Genomic DNA, 18,091 nt, shown 5'->3' on the forward strand with positions numbered 1-18,091 from the left:
TAATATCGTATAGTATCGTGTATACTTTAAACCTTGTCTGTGAGCACTTGGCAGAGAAGACGAAACTGTAACTTCCCTTACAGTTTCCCTTACTGATATAGCTATATGTTGCGGTTACACAAAGACATTTGCAGCAGCAGGGTTTGCGAGTATCGGTTTTGTTCTCAATGGTTTGGAATTTGCTAAGCTTTTATCTGGTAAGAATCAATCTTGGTTTTCGTTGGATATAGCTAGTGTTTGGTATCATTTGGAATTGTTTGCTCACCCCTTCACTGGGTTTGATCGTGTAAGCTTTTTCTACCGCGTTCATTCTAATCTTTTAACTGAAATATACCCTAGTTGCAGATAAAAGAAGGGATAGTTGGATGATGATGAAGAAGAAGAAGAATAGATGGGTTTCAATCATCTGGTTTGGTTTGTTCGATGGAACTCAGGTTAGGTTTGGTTGTTTTTACTTTAGTGTATGAATATCCACTTGCATATTAAACGATCCAGTTTGATCAAAGACACAGGATGCAATCTCAATAGTGGCACCATGACGCACCCGCCTAGCATACTTTGTTTCTTTTTCTTTCTTTGGTGGAAGGATTGCTCCCAAAAGAAGTACATTTTATTATTTTCTTGATGAAATGAGTGCTTGATTTACCCCACCATATCTTTACATGTTTGAGTAGCAAAATCAAGTTAATTCGTATTTAATTTTCTTCTTTTAACTACATGGACAAATAATAATGGCAAGGCATCTCTAGCTGTATAGTCTACTTTAATCATTTTCTTAGGATAAAGCTTCAACAAGTGCTTGCCATTGCTTAATTAACTTCATTCTTTTCTTTCTGTCGCTGCAAGGAATGTTTGAAATGTATGCATTCATGGTCTGGTCTGGGAGAGCGTTACAGTTTATGCTCTGAATTTCTGGTTCTTTGTTTACCCAGGAAAGATGATGGCACTGAGAGATTATTGTGTAGCTGGTAAAGAGTTGATGATCTCTTAACACTTTGGATTACTTTGGCAATTTAGCTTTTCTTTTCCTGGGTTTCTAATGAATTTCTGCTCCTCTTGTTTACACAGGAAAAAAGGCAATGACGAATTATCATGCAGTTGGTAAGGAGTTGGTCTCTACCGTTCTGGAATGACAAGGCGGTGATCGGGACCAGTACGAGAAACTTCTGGGAATTGTAAGAGAGATCAAAGCTATACACATGGATCTAGAATGGTGGCATTTGCAGAATGAAAGAGGTGGAGCAGCATGGTTGTTGTTTGACAAGATTAAAGACTTATGTGTTCAAGCTGATGAGGTGGTAGACGAGTTCTCTTATGAGGCCATAAAAATTCGTCAGGAGGAGGAGAAGGAGAAAGAGGAGATCCCAGATTATTGCATGACAACCAAAAAGGTTAGCATCAAGCCCTTGTCACTCCATTACCCACTTTTGCTCCGTTGCAAAATGACCCTCAAAATCAAGGAATTCCAACATGAGATAGATGTTGTGAAAGAACAAATGAAATCCTTCGAGAAGCATGACATATGCTCAGGCTCAGGCTTAGGCTTATCACTAACTGCAGGTGAAACAGACCATGCTTCTGCAGTATATACAGGGGATGTGGAAGACAAGCAAGTAGTTAAAAGCAGAAAAATGGACACTTTGAATATTGTTGAGAAGTTGATCCAAACAATGAAGAAATGCTCTGTGTCATAGTTGGAGCACCGGTAAGTGTCAAGATAGGCATAGAGAGGCTGATCTTCAATCACAAATCAATAAGGTCACATTTTGATTTGAGAATTTGGGTTGATGTGTTTCGTTCTTTGGATGTGAAATGGATGGTAAGAGAAATAATTGAAAAATCACATGGAAGTACTGTTGATAATTCAACAACTTGGGACAATTTACTGTCTATGTTGGAAGAGGCTTTGATTGGCAAACGGTTTTTACTTGTATTGGATGGTATGGGGAGGGGGTGTAAGCAAGGAAATATGGGATAATGTTACAACTTTGTTAAGAGTCGGCTCCAAAGGGAGCAAGATTATTGTAACCACACCATTTAAAAAATTTTCGTCAATAACAGGGACAATTGCTACATATGTTCCTGTAGGAGAATGGGAGTTGTTCAGGGTAGAAGCATTTGGGAGAAGAGGAGGTGGAGAGGTGAGTGAGGAACTAGTCCATATAGGAAGGGAACTTGTTAAGAGATGTGGAGATAATCCTTTTGCACTAAGAACCTTGGGTTCCATGATGCACTTCAAGACAAGTGTACAAGAGTGGATGGATGTCCTCCACACTGTGAGTGCACTGTGGAGTCAAAGTACCGATATAGAGTATTCCACACTGAAGTTTTGTTACAATGACATGGAGCCACCCTTAAGAAGATGCTTTTCGTATTGTTATTCAATATTTTCTGGGGATTCTATAATTGAGAAGAAGAAATTGATTCAGCTGTGGATGGCTGAAAGTTTGCTGGAAGAAGCAGAAGCATCTTCCTCCATATCCAGAAATAATGGTACTGGAGGAGGAGGAGAAGATGAGGAGGAGGAGAAGATGAGGAGGATATTGGTAATGCATATTTTAAATCATTGGTGCTCAGATCATTCCTTGAAGTTGTCAAAGTGGATGATAATGGTGAGCCATTAGAGTGCAAGCTGGAAAGGGAATCCGACCGGTTCATCATGCCTAATTCTCCCAATGATTTACATAGTTTTGCAAAGCAAAAATTATCATTTTCATATAGGACACATCTTTGTTCCTCTGATAATCAATATCGGTTGTGGTCAGTAAAGCCTTGTTGGTTTGGGAACTTGCGTGTGCTAGAACTTACACATGTCAGCGAACATGAGGTGTCATTTTTAAATGGAGATGGGTTAAAGCACTTGAGGTATCTTGATCTTTCTCATGGTCAGTTCAAAGCATTGCCTGACTCCCTCTGCAAACTCTACCATTTGCAGACTCTCAAGCTGTTAAACTGTAGACTTCTTCAAAGATTGCCTAAAGGAATGAAGAAACTGAGCAACCTGAGGTATCTGGAAATTGAAAGAAGTGTACTCGACATTCCAAGAGGTTTAAGGTGACTGAGCAACCTTCGAACTTTAACTTTGTTCAAAGTGGGTGGCAACAATAATGTTACTAAAGAAAAAGCTGCTGCTGCTGGTATTGAAGAACTGGGATGCCTACAACAACTTGGTGGAAGTTTGAGTTTGATTGGCATCAACAATGTGAAAAATGGCGAAGCTGCTAAAGCAGCAAAATTGAATGAGAAAAGTAAACTCCAGGAGTTGACATTAGAATGGGAACTTGAATCAGCAGTTGATGAGAATAGCAAGAAACAGCAAGACATTTTATTGGAGGAGCTCCAACCTCACCAAAATCTTTCACTTTTGACGATACTTTATTTTGGTGGAACCAAGTTCCCTACATGGTTCAATGATACTACCAATGTAACCATGACAAGTTCGCTTCACCATCATCATCTCTCAAATTTACGGGAACTTGTTATTTACTCATGTCACCATGTGAAGTCTTTAGACATGACAGGCTTGAGATCTCTTCGACAACTACAGATTTCACATAGTGAAAATCTGGAGTATGCAGGAATCAAGGGTCTCATGAAGTTGGAGCACTTGGAACTCAATGGATGTGATAAGCTGAAATCCCTTGTTGGAGAGAACATGGCTGCAAATCATCATCAAGAAGAGCACCAATTACAGGTTGTTGGGTCTTCACGAGTGGAAGATCTTGATAATCATCCTAAGCTTGCCAATCTGCGGATTGAAAGTTGCAACAATCTTATACTTTCACCTGAGAATGTGATGTCGCTCCTGCAATCACTGGAGACACTACACATAGAAAATTGTGTGAATCCAATGGTTTTAATGGAAGGTAGCTTTGAAAACCTTTCATTGCTTCAGGACTTGCAGATAGAAAGTTCCCGAAATCTAAAGGAATTGGCGAAGGGCGTTGGACAGCTCAAATCTCTTCGACACTTCAGAATCGGTGACTGTCCTATGCTCGTGTTCTTATCAGAAGAGATGCAACACTGGAGATGGCTGCGGAAACTCAGTATTTTTGCATTTCCAAAATTAAGGGGTCTTCCGAGGGGCATTGCCAAGCTTACTTCACTTGAAGAGTTGGAGATCAGTGGATCCGATTTCCTAATCTCTTTCCGACAACCCCCCCTTTCCTTTTTTGGGTGGATATCCCCCCCCCCCCCCCCCCCCGCCCCCCCCCCCCCCCCCCCAGCCCCCCCCCCCCCGTGGTGCATCTCTTCCCTCATAAAGGGTCCCGAGTGCCTCACTCGGGACAAATGCACCTCTCTTAGTTATCTGATTTCTTCCTTGAAGAAGGTCCCGAGGGCCTCATTCGGGAGAGACACCTCCCATGTGGGATGGCTCACCTCATCCCTGAAGAAGGTCCCGAGGGCCTCATTCGGGAGAGACACCTCCCCCTTGGGCAGGTTCATTTATTCGTTGGAGAAGTGCCACACTTGGGAAAAATATCCAACTCTAGCATTTCTCAGAAGACTCTCTTGACTAAGTCAAGAAGAGTTAGTTACGCATAAACACTCAGCATATCTATTCCGAGAATTGGGGAGGTGAGTCAACATAACGGCGTTATCAGGTGCGACAAAGAAGGAGCCGTTATTCCACTACTCCACTCACTCCTCAACTATCGATCCGGAATCTAAGGAATCGCCGCCTCCAGGTAACTTCTATATAAACCTACCTCCAACATGGAGAAAGGTAACGAGAACTTTCATCTGAGTACTTACTCATTACGTTCTTGAGAACTCTCTCAAGAACCATTATTGTTACCTAGGCTGATTTGAGCGTCGGAGGGGGTTCCCCGGCCAAAACTAGGCCGGACCGTTCTTGCTTTCTTTGTGTGTGCAGGCATCTCAGTTATTCCAACTTGGTTGGAGAGCTCTTAAGGTGGTCATCTCAATATCCGGCTCTCGAAGAAGTTCTATACGCAACAATTTGGCACCGTCGTGGGAAACGTCACAAAAAGTCATGACGAGACGTACCACACCTCGGGTGGCAAGTTCTCAAATTCTCACTCGAGCGAGAGAAAGGGAGACAGAAACGGACGTGTTGAAGAACAAACTCTCCCTTCTCTAGATCGACAAATTCCTATTCCGAGAGGAAGGTCAGAAGGAGTTCCGGAGAATCCCCGTTAACTATTCCAACTCCATTTGGAGAAGGCGGTTCGAGTCAACCTCCTATTCCAGCGACAGTGGCCGATTTGCAGAATATGCAAAGAGAAGTCCAACAACAAATGTTGGAACTCCAAGGAGTTGTTCGAGGCTTAGTCCATCAGATCGGGGTACCATCCGGACCCCCAGAAATTCCCAAGAGGGACGAGGCGTGAAGCCGTCCGTCGGACTCGGGATAGGCAACGTCCGGCGAATGAAGAAAGGAGAAATCCCGGATACCAAGAAGGCCAGCCGAACGAGTTGGAGAAAGATCTCAAGGAGTGCATATTGAAGAGCCACGTCCCCGAGAGGATCGGTCGAGGGAAGTGTGTTCCACCGTTTGGTGGGCTTAGACAAACTCAAGATTTACCTAGAAAAGGGCGCAGAAATGAAGGAGTTCGGGAGCAAGAAGGAGAAAGCCACGGAAGAGGCCATTCTAGATCTAATAACCCGAGAGGGTCGGTTAGTCAATATGGATCTTCTCATGGACCAACTTCCCAATATTCGATCTCGGAAGTGTTCGGTCTCCGCAAGAGCGTCAAGAGGCGCATGGTCTCGGGAGAAGATTAGATGCCATGGAGAGACGGCTTGATGATCGGGACCTCGATGACGACTATGATGTGGTTGATAGAGAACCCTTCTCGAAAGAAGTCATGAGAGCACCTCTTCCACCGAACTTTATCATGCCGACATTCACTCCCTTTGAAGGTAAGTCCAATCCTCGAGAACATATTAGTTATTTTAAATCGGTCATGGCTGTTATTGGCCGAGAAGATGAGCTATTATGCCGAACTTTCCCGGCATCTCTCAAAGGCCCGGCGATAAAATGGTTTTCTAGCCTACCGCCAAGATCCATCCAAAACTTTCGAGAACTCGGGAGAAATTTATTGCCCGATTCCGGTTGCATCGGGAGTAAGAAGCAGAGATAGCCTTTTTGCCATCGGGCAAAACCAAATGAGTCCGTTCGGGACTTTCTTCTCGATTCGATAAAGTGGCTATTGAGTTGAAGAATTGGATGATACGGTGGCGTACAATGCGCTATGGGTGGAATAACCCAAAGACGTTTGCTCGAGGTATTACTCCAAGACAAGCCGAGGACTTATGGAGCACTTCTCAAGAAATGCCAAAAACAAGCAACGGTTGGAGTTATCGAGCCGGGAAGAGTCTACGAGAGGCGTGAGGAAAAGAGAATTATGGAGAAGAGGTCAAAATTCAAATGCTCGGGCAAGAGATGACAAAAGGGAGTTTGGAAAGAAAGACTCGCTAATGGAGACTTTACACCTCTTAATACTAAGAGGTCGAATTCTATTCGGATCGAAATAACGACAACTTGAAGTGGCCGGGCAAGATAAGAGCCCGACCCGAAGATAGGAATATGACTAAGTATTGCCGTTTCCACAAAGACTACGGTCACCATACGGATGGTGCAGAAATCTAAAGATCGAGATCGAGAGCTCATCCGGAGGGCAACTTGAAAATATCTTCGAAGAAGCGACAAGATCGAGAGAAGTCCCCACCTAGATCAACTAAAAGACTCGGATCCAAAAGTCCCGAGAGGGCGATAAAATCCCGAGAAACCCGACACTCGGGAGTTTTCCCCCATTTACATCGTTTTGGGAAATCCGACGGAAGAATCCATTAAGAAGGCGAGCAAAAGGCACGGTTCGTTGGATCGATGCAATTGCCAAGAAAACGAAGAAATGACTTATGCCCGGATCCAATAACCTTCACCGACGAAGATCTCAAGGGCGTCACTTCTCCTCACGACGATGCTATAGTTATCAAAGTGAAATTGGCAAACCGAGAAGTTCACCGGTTCTTGTGGACACGGGATCTTCCGCCGACTTACTATCTTATGAAGCATTTAAGAAATTGAAGTTTGAGGGCGAGATGATGACTCCATGCGGGACTCACTTATATGGGTTCGCGGGTCGTCCGCCATATCCGAAGGGACTATCCAATTGGATCTAAGGATCGGGACCTCCCCTCGGGATGCGGTCGTCCAGCAACATTCATGGTGGTTCGGGACCTTTCAGCTTACAACGTTTTACTCGGGAGGCCAACTCTTACGCCTTGGGGCGGTGGTTTCTCCAACACATATGAAGTTGAAGTTTCCAACCACAGCGGGAGTCGGGGGTGCTCTTCGATCGCGACTCTCCGGACAATGTTATGTGAATTATCTTAAGAAAGTCAAAAAGCCGAGAGATCGGGCAATCAATGAGTATTGAAATTCGGGATGACCGGGATGAAGAAGCTATGCGGAGGCCGAACGTTGAAAGCTTGGCGAATTCAACTTCATCGGATCTTCCCGAGAGAGGGACTATGATCGGGTCCGAACAGCCTCGGAATTCAAGGAAGAGCTCACCGAGTTTCTCCAAAACAACCTAGATGTATTCGCATGGTCGGCCGAGACATGCCGGAATAGATCGAAGATTGCGACATAGCTTATGGATAAGGGCGATGCAATTCCAATGATCCAAAAAGAAGGAATTTTTCGCTCGAGAAACATGCTGCCATCGGGACCGAAGTGGAGAAACTAGAGCAATCGGGTTTTATAAAACCCATAGAATGCCCAACTTGGTTGGCGAATGTAGTCATGGTGAAGAAAGCCAACGGCAAATGGAGAATGTGTCAGTTACAGGACTTGAATAAAGCATGCCCAAAGGATTGCTATCCACTTCCTCGGATCGACCTTTTGATCGGCTACAGCGGGACATGAAGTATTGAGCTTCATGGACGCTTATTCGGGATATAATCAAATTATGATGAATTCCAAGGACGAAGGACACGGCCTTCATGACGGATCGAGAAGTTACTTTTATAAAGTAATGCCATTCGGGTTGAAGAACGCTGGGGCCACTTATCGAGAATGGTAAACAAAGTCTTCAAGGACCAAATAGGAAGAAATATGGAAGTATATGTGGATGATATGCTCATAAAGAGTATCGTCCGAAGAAGTCATCTGGAAGATCTTGAAGAAGTTTTTGATACTTTGAGAACATACCGAGATGAGGCTAAATCCGGAGAAATGTGCTTTCGGAGTTTCTTCCGGAAAATTCCTTGGGTTTATGGTATCCCAAGAGGAATTGAGGCAAACCCGGAGAAAATCAAAGCCTTGCTCGAGATGGAGTCGCCAAGGACGGTTAGAGACATCCAATGTCTAACCGGAAGAGTAGCAGCCTTAAACAGATTTATCTCACGATCGGGTGAGAAATGCTTCCTTTCTTCAAAGCTCTTAAAGAGCTCGGAAGGCAAAGGATACCTTATGGACCGATGAATGTCAGCAAGCGTTCGAGAAATTAAGGAGAAGCTCGGGACCCCACCTCTCTTAGCCCGACCTTCACGGGAGAACAATTATTCACATACTTAGCCATTTCTCCAGCGGCGATAGCGCGGTCTTAGTAAAAGAAGAAGGTACTTCACAAAACCCTATCTATTTCATAAGTCATGTTTTAATAGACGCCGAGACACGATATCCGGATGTGGATAAACAAGCCTTAGCACTTGTAATCGCATCTCGGAAACTCAGACCATACTTCCAAGCTCATCCAATTGTAGTCTTGACCAACTTCCCGTTGAAGAAGATACTACAGAAACCAGACTTAGCCGGAAGAATGGTCACATGGGCTATTGAGTTGAGCGAGTATCAAATTGAGTATAGAACTCGTCCAGCCATAAAGGGACAAGTTCTGGCCGACTTCATTCTTGAGAATAGCATGCCTAGTTCGGGAGTAAAAATTCACCCGGTCCGAGTTATGGACTTTACATGTTGACGGCTCGAGCAACTCTTCGGGGAGTGGAGCAGGACTAATGCTTATCAGCCCGGATGGATTCACTATTCATTATGCTTTAAGATTCAACTTTAAAGCCTCTAATAATGAGGCCGAGTATGAAGCCCTACTAGCGGGACTAAGACTTGCCCGAGCCCTAAGAGTCCGAGATTGGAAGTCCGGCGACTCAGTTGATCGTGAATCAAGTTCGTGGCGTGTACGAGGCAAAGGAAACAAGAATGGCAAATTACTTAGCCAAAATTGATGATTGTCGCCATTATTTCGATCATCTTGAGATAAAGCAAATTCCGAGAAAGGAAAATGAAGTAGCAGACGAGTTATCCAAGTTGGCTTTATCCAAATATTCGACCTTAGGCTCAGCCGTTTATATTGAGCAGTTTAGAAATTCCTAGCATTCGGAGGCGAGGCGATGGATATTGAAGAAGAGCCTAGTTGGATGAACCCAATAATATCATATTTGAAGAACGATATCCTTCCGGAAGACGTCAAGGAGGCTAAGGCGAGTTAAAAATCAAGCAACGAAGTTCACCATTATTGAAGAACAACTTTATAAAAGATCGGTCACACCCTCTTCTAAAGTGTGTTGGCCCTTCTCAAGCTCAATATGCCTTAGCCGAAGTACACGAAGGAATATGCGGAGCGCATATGGGAGGCCGAGCTTTGGCCCATAAAATAATACGCCAAGGCCTTTATTGGCCGACTATTCAGAAAGATGCCGTAGAATATGTCAGAAAATGCAAGCAATGTCAACTTCATGCATCCATTCCGAAGACTCCGGCTGTCCCTCTTACATCTGTCTCCAGTCCGATTCCCTTCGCCATGTGGGGAATGGATCTGGTGGAAAGCTCCCTAAGGCCGCCAACAATAGAGAATATTTGGTCGTGGCAATCGACTATTTCACTAAGTGGGTGGAAGCCAACCTCTCTCATCCATTCTGAGAAACAAATGGAGAAGTTCTTTCAAGAAAGAATCATTTCAGATTTGGAATCCCAAAGATCCTTGTGACCGACAATGGAAGGCAATTTATCGGAGCCGGCTTCAAGAATTTTTGTGAAAGATATCACATTGAGCATAGAACATCATCCGTGGCGTATCCCGAGCAATGGGCAAGTTGAAATAACCAATCGGACGCTGTTGGATGGAATAAAAAAGCGCTTGGAGACAAGTCAACCAAATGGGTGAAGAATTACCAAGCGTCCTTTGGTCATATCCTCCACGGCTAGAACTCCTACGGAGAAACACCTTTTCGCTAGCCTACCACGCACTTTCCTGGGTATTCGATCAAAGAGATATCCACTTCAATGAAGAAGCAAACAGAAGGCTTGAGGTAATCTTGATCTATCATACGCATGTCATCCAATCAAAGATATCAAACCGTCTGATACTTCAATACTCTAAAATAAGACATCGTCGTGACTTAGTGCTCCCAGTTCCTTCACCCAAGAAACCAAGGCAAGCTCTCACCCACATAAGGCCTTATCTCTCAACAAACAACCAGCCTCAGCTAAAACTTCCACCAACAATTGATCACTTTTCCTGCCTTCGAATTCTATCAATAAATTAATCCAAATATTAACATTTCAGTAAAGTCAAAGACCATTTGATTTTCAATAAATCCACGTCTTCATTGTCCATCTATCTCTTCTTTTCTCCCCCTCCCTCCTCCTCCCCCTCCTCGCCTGGTTCTCTCACTCCCTCCCAGCCACCGGTTTTCCCACCTCTCGGTCGTGACTCTCGGTGGTTTTCTGCTTACACTCCCTCCTCTGCCCCGAGTTTTCCCCACCTCTCTGAAGTCCAGTAGACTCTCTAGTGGTTATTCAATCTTCCTCGACCTCGCTCGGGTAGCCACTGGTTTTCCCCACCTCTCTGAGTCCAGTGAGACTCTCTGTGGTTTTCTCTTCCTGGACCTCCTCTAGCCCTGGGTTTTCCCACCTCTCGGTGGCTCTCGGTTTTCCCTACCTGCCGTAGCCACTCGGGAGTTTTCCCCACCTCTCATGAAAGTCCAAGTGAGACTCTCATGAGATGGAATTATTCAATGGCGTTACACTCGGGACCTCGCTCGGGTAGCCACTCGGGAGTTTTCCCCACCTCTCATGAAAGTCCAAGTGAGACTCTCTAGATGGAATTATTCTGCTTCCTGGGACCTCGCTCGGTACCACTCGGGTTTCCCCCTCCCCCCCTGTCCTGGACTCTCTGGATGGTTTTCATGCGTTACACTCGGGACCTCGCTCGGGTAGCCACTCGGTTTTCCCACCTCTCTGAAGTCCGTGAGACTCTCTGAGATGATTATTCAATGCGTTACACTCGGGACCTCGCTCGGGTAGCCACTCGGGAGTTTTCCCCACCTCTCATGAAAGTCCAAGTGAGACTCTCTGAGATGGAATTATTCAATGGCGTTACACTCGGGACCTCGCTCGGGTAGCCACTCGGGAGTTTTCCCCACCTCTCATGAAAGTCCAAGTGAGACTCTCATGAGATGGAATTATTCAATGGCGTTACACTCGGGACCTCGCTCGGGTAGCCACTCGGGGTTTTCCCCACCTCTCATGAAAGTCCAAGTGAGACTCTCATGAGATGGAATTATTCAATGGCGTTCACTGGACCTCGCTCGGGTAGCCACTCGGGAGTTTTCCCACCTCTCATGAAAGTCCAAGTGAGACTCTCTGAGATGGAATTATTCAATGGCGTTACACTCGGGACCTCGCTCGGGTAGCCACTCGGGAGTTTTCCCCACCTCTCATGAAAGTCCAAGTGAGACTCTCATGAGATGGAATTATTCAATGGCGTTACACTCGGGACCTCGCTCGGGTAGCCACTCGGAGTTTTCCCACCTCTCATGAAAGTCCAGTGAGACTCTCTGAGATGGAATTATTCAATGGCGTTACACTCGGGACCTCGCTCGGGTAGCCACTCGGGAGTTTTCCCCACCTCTCATGAAGTCCAGTGAGACTCTCATGAGATGGAATTATTCATCGTTACCTCGGACCTCGCTCGGGTGCCACTCGGTTTTCCCCACCTCTTCGAAAATCCAAGTGAGACTCTCATGAGATGGAATTTTATCCATGAGATACATTTCTCCCCAAGACCTTCATTCGGGACCATATTCGGGACCATTTGTAATAAAGGCTCGGAGAAATCAAAACATCATCAACCCTAAGGCATTACGCTAAGGGAGAAGACACACGAGACCAGTCAACGAGAAGCTTTGCCTCGGTTTGAATAAAACAACAAGTTAAGCTACTATTCAAAACATTTGGCCACAAGGACCAATATTACGAGAAAGCGCAAAGTTGCGCAAATTCAACATTGTTTATAAAAATTCCAACGTTTCTCGAAACGGAAGGAAGAAAAGGTTGAAGTCTTTCACTTCTCGGGAGAATTCTCAAGTTCGAGGATTGTCTTCACCAAGCCCGTCGCCACCGGGAGCTTCCTTCTCAAGACTCTCTCCGAGCCCCCGCTTGATCTTCATCAACATAGAGAAAAGGGTCGGAGGGCTGAAGGTTCTTCATTTAACCCCTTCGGTCGCTCTTTCAAGAGTCTCATAAACCCTACCGTCTAGCATTCCGCCTAATTCCTTCGGTTAGGAATATCACCCTCGGAGAACCTGAAAGCTCATTAAGCCGGGCGGTGGTGAGCGAGAGACCACCTGGAGATTCTTGACGGAAGTGCCGGGTAGGTGATGATCTCTTTCTGGACCACCTCGGCACCTCATCCCCACAGTTTCCCTCGACTTCTTCGCGGTTGCACGCATGGACTCCATCTCAGCTTTCTCCGCCTTAACTTCTCCATTTCTTGAAGGGCCTCTTCCAAATTTTCCTTGGCCTCAGGTTCCCCCTGAGAGCCCCTTCTTGATTCTCCTTCACTTCAAGCTCCTTTCTTCGTCACATTTCTTCAAAGACCCGCGTCTTAATAGACTCGAAGGTCCCTCTTCTGTCTTCCTTCACTCTCGCTGTCTCTCGTGCTCGGAACGATCGCACTCGCCCTGTATCGCCCTCCAGAAGAACCTGGAAATACGGATACCACGTTGAAATCACTTGAGAACTTAGGACTAAGGACGTTCCTCTTGCTAGATTTTCATCCGGATCCTTCGTACTTTCGTCGGTCATCCCTCGCCAAGATCCCCGTTGGGTCCCCCGGTTGGGTCTCCCCGCACTTTTGGTCCTCCTCAACGCCTTCTCCTCTCAGCCCTCTTCCCTTCCGAGGGCCTATACCTATCTCGCCCCCTATTTTTCTTTCTCCCCCGCCCCCTGTCCTCCCACCTTTCTTCGCTTTGCCTCTTCTTCCCGTTGTCATGCCAGGCTCGATGTCCATTTGCTCACTCCCAACGGTCTCGATATTACTTAGTTCTGCTCCCGAGCCCCCCAAGCCTCTCTATATCCTCCTTCTCCCCCTTGTGTCTTTTCTGCCCTTCTTCCTCTCTGTTTTCTTTTAGATCTTTTTCTTCTTTCCTCTCGTGTTCTCCACCCTTTTGGGTGCTACTCCTGTGTTCCCTCCCCTCGTTCCCCACCCCCCTTTTGTTCTCTTCTCCGGTGTTGGTTCACTCCAACATTTGACAAAACCAACAAAGCAAACACTTCTCCAACTTTTGGATGGTTAGGGAATTCCTTCGGTCTTCTTTTCTCGCCCTCTGCTCTTCCCTCCTCTCCCCTGCTCTTTCCCCCCTTTTTTTGTCTTACTCACCCGACTTGTCTTCTTGGTCTTTTTTCCTTTCTTTCTTGCTGCTCTTTCTCACTCACTCTTTCTGTTGTTTCTTCCTTCCCCTCTCCTCCAGCCGTTCTTCCTCTTCCTTCTCTCCCTCTTCCTCCTCTCCCGCCTTCTTCTTTTCTTCTCCTCTCTCTTCCTTCCTTTTCTTTTATCCTCCTTTACTCTTTTGGTCTTGGACCCCTCACTTCGGTTTGCTTTGTTACCTCTTTTTTGGGTAGATACCTCCCTTGTCCCCTTTCCCTTCCTCCACGCCACATCCACCTCTTACTCATCTCTCCGCCCTTGTCTTCCCCTCCCCTTCCTCCCTTTTTCCTTGGTTCCCTTGGGATATCTCTCTTCCCTCTTTTTCTCGTTTTCGCGTCTTCTCTCGTCCTCTCTTGGTTGTCCCTTCCCTCCCTGGTCTTCCCTCCTCTTTCCTCCTCCTCCTCTTTTTTCTTTCTTGTCCCCTTTCCCCTCCTGGTCTCACCTCTCCGGTCCCGCCTCTTCCCCTCCCCGTTCTTTTTCTTTGCCCCTGGTTCCACTCTCTTTCTCGCTCTCCTGTCGTTTTCTACCTCTCTCTGTTTCTCCTTTCTCCCTTTTCCCTCTCCCTCCTCCTCCTATCTCCTCTGCTTCTCTTTCCTCCTCCTGGTCTTTCATCTCTTCCTCTCGACTCTCTCCCTTTTTTCCCTTTTTTCCCCCCCCTTTTTCCTTTCCTCTGTCCCTTCCTCAGTCGGGTGCCCCCGCTCCGGCCCCCCCCCCCCCCCCCTCCCCCCCCCCCTCCACCAGGACGCGATATAAGCGGCCCAAGGGGGCCGGGGAGCCCCCCCCCCCCCCCCCCCCCTCCCCCCCCCCGGAGGGGGGGGGGGGGGGGGGGGGGGGGCAGGGGGGGGGGGGGAAGGGGAGGAGCCCGCAGAGGGGGAGGAAACCCAGGGAGAGGCAAGCCAAGTGAAGGTAAGGCAAGTGTGGGAACACTCCTCTAGAGTTGAGAGTGTGAGTTGAGAGAGGGTGTACAAGGGTATCCGGTTTTGGATACAGGGTTGGGTTGGGTTGTAAATCCAAGCACTGTACAAGAGTTGTATTTCAACTTTCTCATAGTGAAGGTCCCATTACACCCGTGGATGTAGGCAAAGCCGAACCACGTATATTGTTGTGTTGGTGCTTCCTTTGTGATTATTTCCTTCGTTATATTTCACGTGGGTCCCATACAAGTACTATTCACGTGGGCCCCACACCGACACTATTCACAACACTATTCACACGGGCACTATTCACGAATACATTTTTGTATTGTTTTTCTCTGTCGATCTTTTACACAGGAAGGAAAATAGTGAACCGTCTATCGGTCTTTTTCCCAACACTCTTCACTTCGAAAGTTGGAAATCTCAAGTTGCAATAGGTTGATGTCTTTGCTTGGAAGTGGGATGCAGGCCTTGAGGTCACTGGACACACTGAAGATAAAGGGTTGTGATAATCTGGAAATTTTACCAGAGGATTTGGGGAACACCGAAAGCCTCCGTGTGTTGGATATAATAGGTTGTCCTAATCTAACACTTGTACCAGATGGGTTGGGAAACCTCCAAACCCTAAGTCGGTTGGATATTACTGATTGTTATAATCTGAAAGCTCTACCAATGACTCTGGGAGGACTCTCATCGCTTCAATCTCTGTACATTCGGAGATGCTTTAACCTGGCTTGGTTCTCAGATACTCTGCCACACATGAAATCCTTACAGGTGCTTTGGTTGATCGATTGCCCAAACCTAAAAGATATTTCCAGCGGGCTGCAATGCCTCTCTTCACTTGAGAAGCTGACCATATGGGGATGTCATAGCCTCATCCAGCTTCTGCCTCATGGTATTCAAGACATGGAACGGTTGGTACTGCTGACCATTTCGAATTGTTCGAAACTAGAAATGCTTCCAGATGGATTGGAGAATCTCCCATCACTTCGAGAGCTGGTTATCTGGAAATGCCCCAAACTGAAGTCTTCAAATAACGTGATTCATCTGCTGTGTGGGAAGAGGTACTTAAGAAGACTGGAGATCAGAGACAGCCCTTTGCTGGGGCCAGATATGGATTACCGCTATTCTTTTGATCCACGCTACGGGTTTGTTCTCGGCTTACATTTTTCTGCTCATTCTTTCCTTAGAATTTTTCATCTCTACCCAATCCTAGTCGTCTTTCCTGCTGCTATTGACTACTACCATTTGCCCTTCTGGTTGCTTCCCATGTTACAAATAAAGGTCTTTAAACAAATTTTACTTCCTATTAATGTGTTCAGTATGTTTCTGTGAATCCCACTCTCTATCCATCCTAGAGGGGTAGAGAGTATTAAATACTGTATCTTCTTTCTATTTTTGTTAGCAAAAACGTCTGGTAGTTGATAATTAACATGGATACCTTGCTTCCTTGGCAGTATGGACAGATCACCCTTCTAGTTCTCTTGTTCATCAGGTGGTCTATTGCAGAGGTATGAGTGCCAGATGATTATTAATTTTATATAATTAATCCAAGTGTCTCTATGGGACCATGGGTAGTTGTAATTCAAATCCAATACTCTCACTATTGATGGTATGATTTCATTGTAGGAAGTTCAGCATGGGCGGCAAGCAAAGAATTGGCCAAGAAGAGAGAGCAGAGACAGAAATAGGAGGAAGAAAAAGTTCGCACTCTCTCTTCCCTTTTCCGTTTTCTTTCAATGTTCCCCTGATTATAGCTTAAAATATCTCTGTCATTCCATTTTCCTCTTCCCCTCTTATTCTGTGCTTTTCTTTTTTTTTTCCCATTTCCATTTTCTTTCACTCTCTCATTGCTCAAAGTATCTCTCTTTCATTGCATTGTTCTCTTCCTCTCTTATTCTTTTTCTTTCCTTTTTTTATTTTTAAATGTTTGTCGGAGGTTTCATCTACTATCCTCTTCCCTTTTTATTCTTTTATTATTTTTTAATTTTTTTTATTTGAAATTCATCTGGACTAGCTTACACGTATCTTAAATATATTGTCATGGTAGTTTATTGATCACTTGACCTCATAGTATGAGGCTTTTTTCTTTTATCAACTGAGCCAACCTTTGAGATTTTCCTTATATTTTTCTCTACTTTTCCTCCAATCTCTTTATTTCCTTTTCTTCTATGATTCTAATTCCTTTCTTATTCTATTTTTTTTAACTTCCTTTATTCCACAATTTTCCAATCTCCCTTTTTTCTTTTCTAATTCACCCCCTCTCATTAAATCGACCCCTTCCACTTCTGTTGCACTGCACACTCACTTTTCTCTTGGACTAAACTCCTTTTCCTTATGTTGTTGAGATTCTCTTGAGTTTTTTATTTTTTATTTTTTTGAAGTATTAGACAAAATGGTCAAGACTGGATTTTATTACAGTATTGTAGTTGAGGATTAATTCTCTATAATTTTCTTTAATTCAAGTTGTGGTGGAGATTCAAAGCAGTGGAATGAGGTTGGAAATTTTAAAAGGCTTGAAGTAGTTGTTTTCTTATTACAGGTTATGATTTACTTTATTTTCAACATTTGCATTTCATCTAATGGCATTACAAATTGTCATCATCATTTTCCTTAACTTACCCCACTTGAGAATGGGGAGATGATTATGAAGTTGGGCCCAACCCAGATCCCCATTTTGGGCCCCTGTGAGACCTTTGCCTTCTCTGGGCCTGGCCCATCTCCCAACCTCCTTCTCTCCATCCCTTTTGGGTTCCCTCTTTTTGCACCCCTCTTAGTCCTCCCACCCCTTCCTCCGCCATGTTGGCCCTCGGAGCCGGGAATCTGTAGCTCCTCCTCCGCGTTATCCCCTATGTTCTTGAGCCATTTGATTTCTTCCTGGGGAGGTTGTAGTTGATGGTCCTTATAATTACAAAGCTCATGGAGACTCTGATGATAATGGTGGTGACTGAGAACCCTAAGGGGTTTGAGGATTCTGACATCCTTGAGGGCACCCCTAGTGTGTTGGGTGTGGGAGAATTTCAACATTTTAAGGGTTGCTATCATGAAGAATGAGAGTACATTGTTGGCTTCAGGTCCTCAAGAAAGAAGAAGAACAAAGCAAGTGTGAATTATTTGCCTTATTTTCTTCTTGTTACTTTCTTCAGCTCTATATGAGGCTTCATGTCGCCACCATTGTTGCTTTTCCTTGGCCGGGTTAGTCTCCAGTTGTGCTATGTATCTTCCCCCTTTCTTTTCCCCCTCTTTTGGTTGATGAATCTTTTAACTTGCTCATTCAAAAAAGAAACTCTTCCACATCTGCTATAGACTTAATTAGGCCATTATTTCCTTGATCATACGTTAATTTTATATTCCATTCATAATCTCAACTTCAATTCCTGACTAGAAAAATGCAGATTCAAACCCTTCAACTTTTCAACATAATAAGACAATAAATAGTTAAAGAAATAACAACTTAAATGATACACCAACACCACCAAC

General features: G+C 45.1%; 1 pseudogene across 1 annotated transcript; it reads left to right on the forward strand.

The window, feature by feature from the left end:
* The first annotated feature begins 75 nt into the window (after window positions 1-75).
* On the forward strand, window positions 76-17,996 carry LOC149016409 (putative disease resistance protein At3g14460; annotated as a pseudogene). The gene is made up of 5 exons (XR_016173586.1): window positions 76-968; window positions 1,069-2,493; window positions 2,526-4,176; window positions 15,001-15,759; window positions 16,069-17,996. The product of XR_016173586.1 is annotated as a putative disease resistance protein At3g14460 (transcript).
* The last annotated feature ends 95 nt before the right edge of the window (window positions 17,997-18,091 follow it).

The sequence above is a fragment of the Hakea prostrata genome, chromosome 5 (assembly GCF_041222555.1).
Source record: "Hakea prostrata isolate BN-2017 chromosome 5, UWA_Hpros_2, whole genome shotgun sequence".
NCBI classification, from domain to species: Eukaryota; Viridiplantae; Streptophyta; class Magnoliopsida; order Proteales; family Proteaceae; genus Hakea; species Hakea prostrata.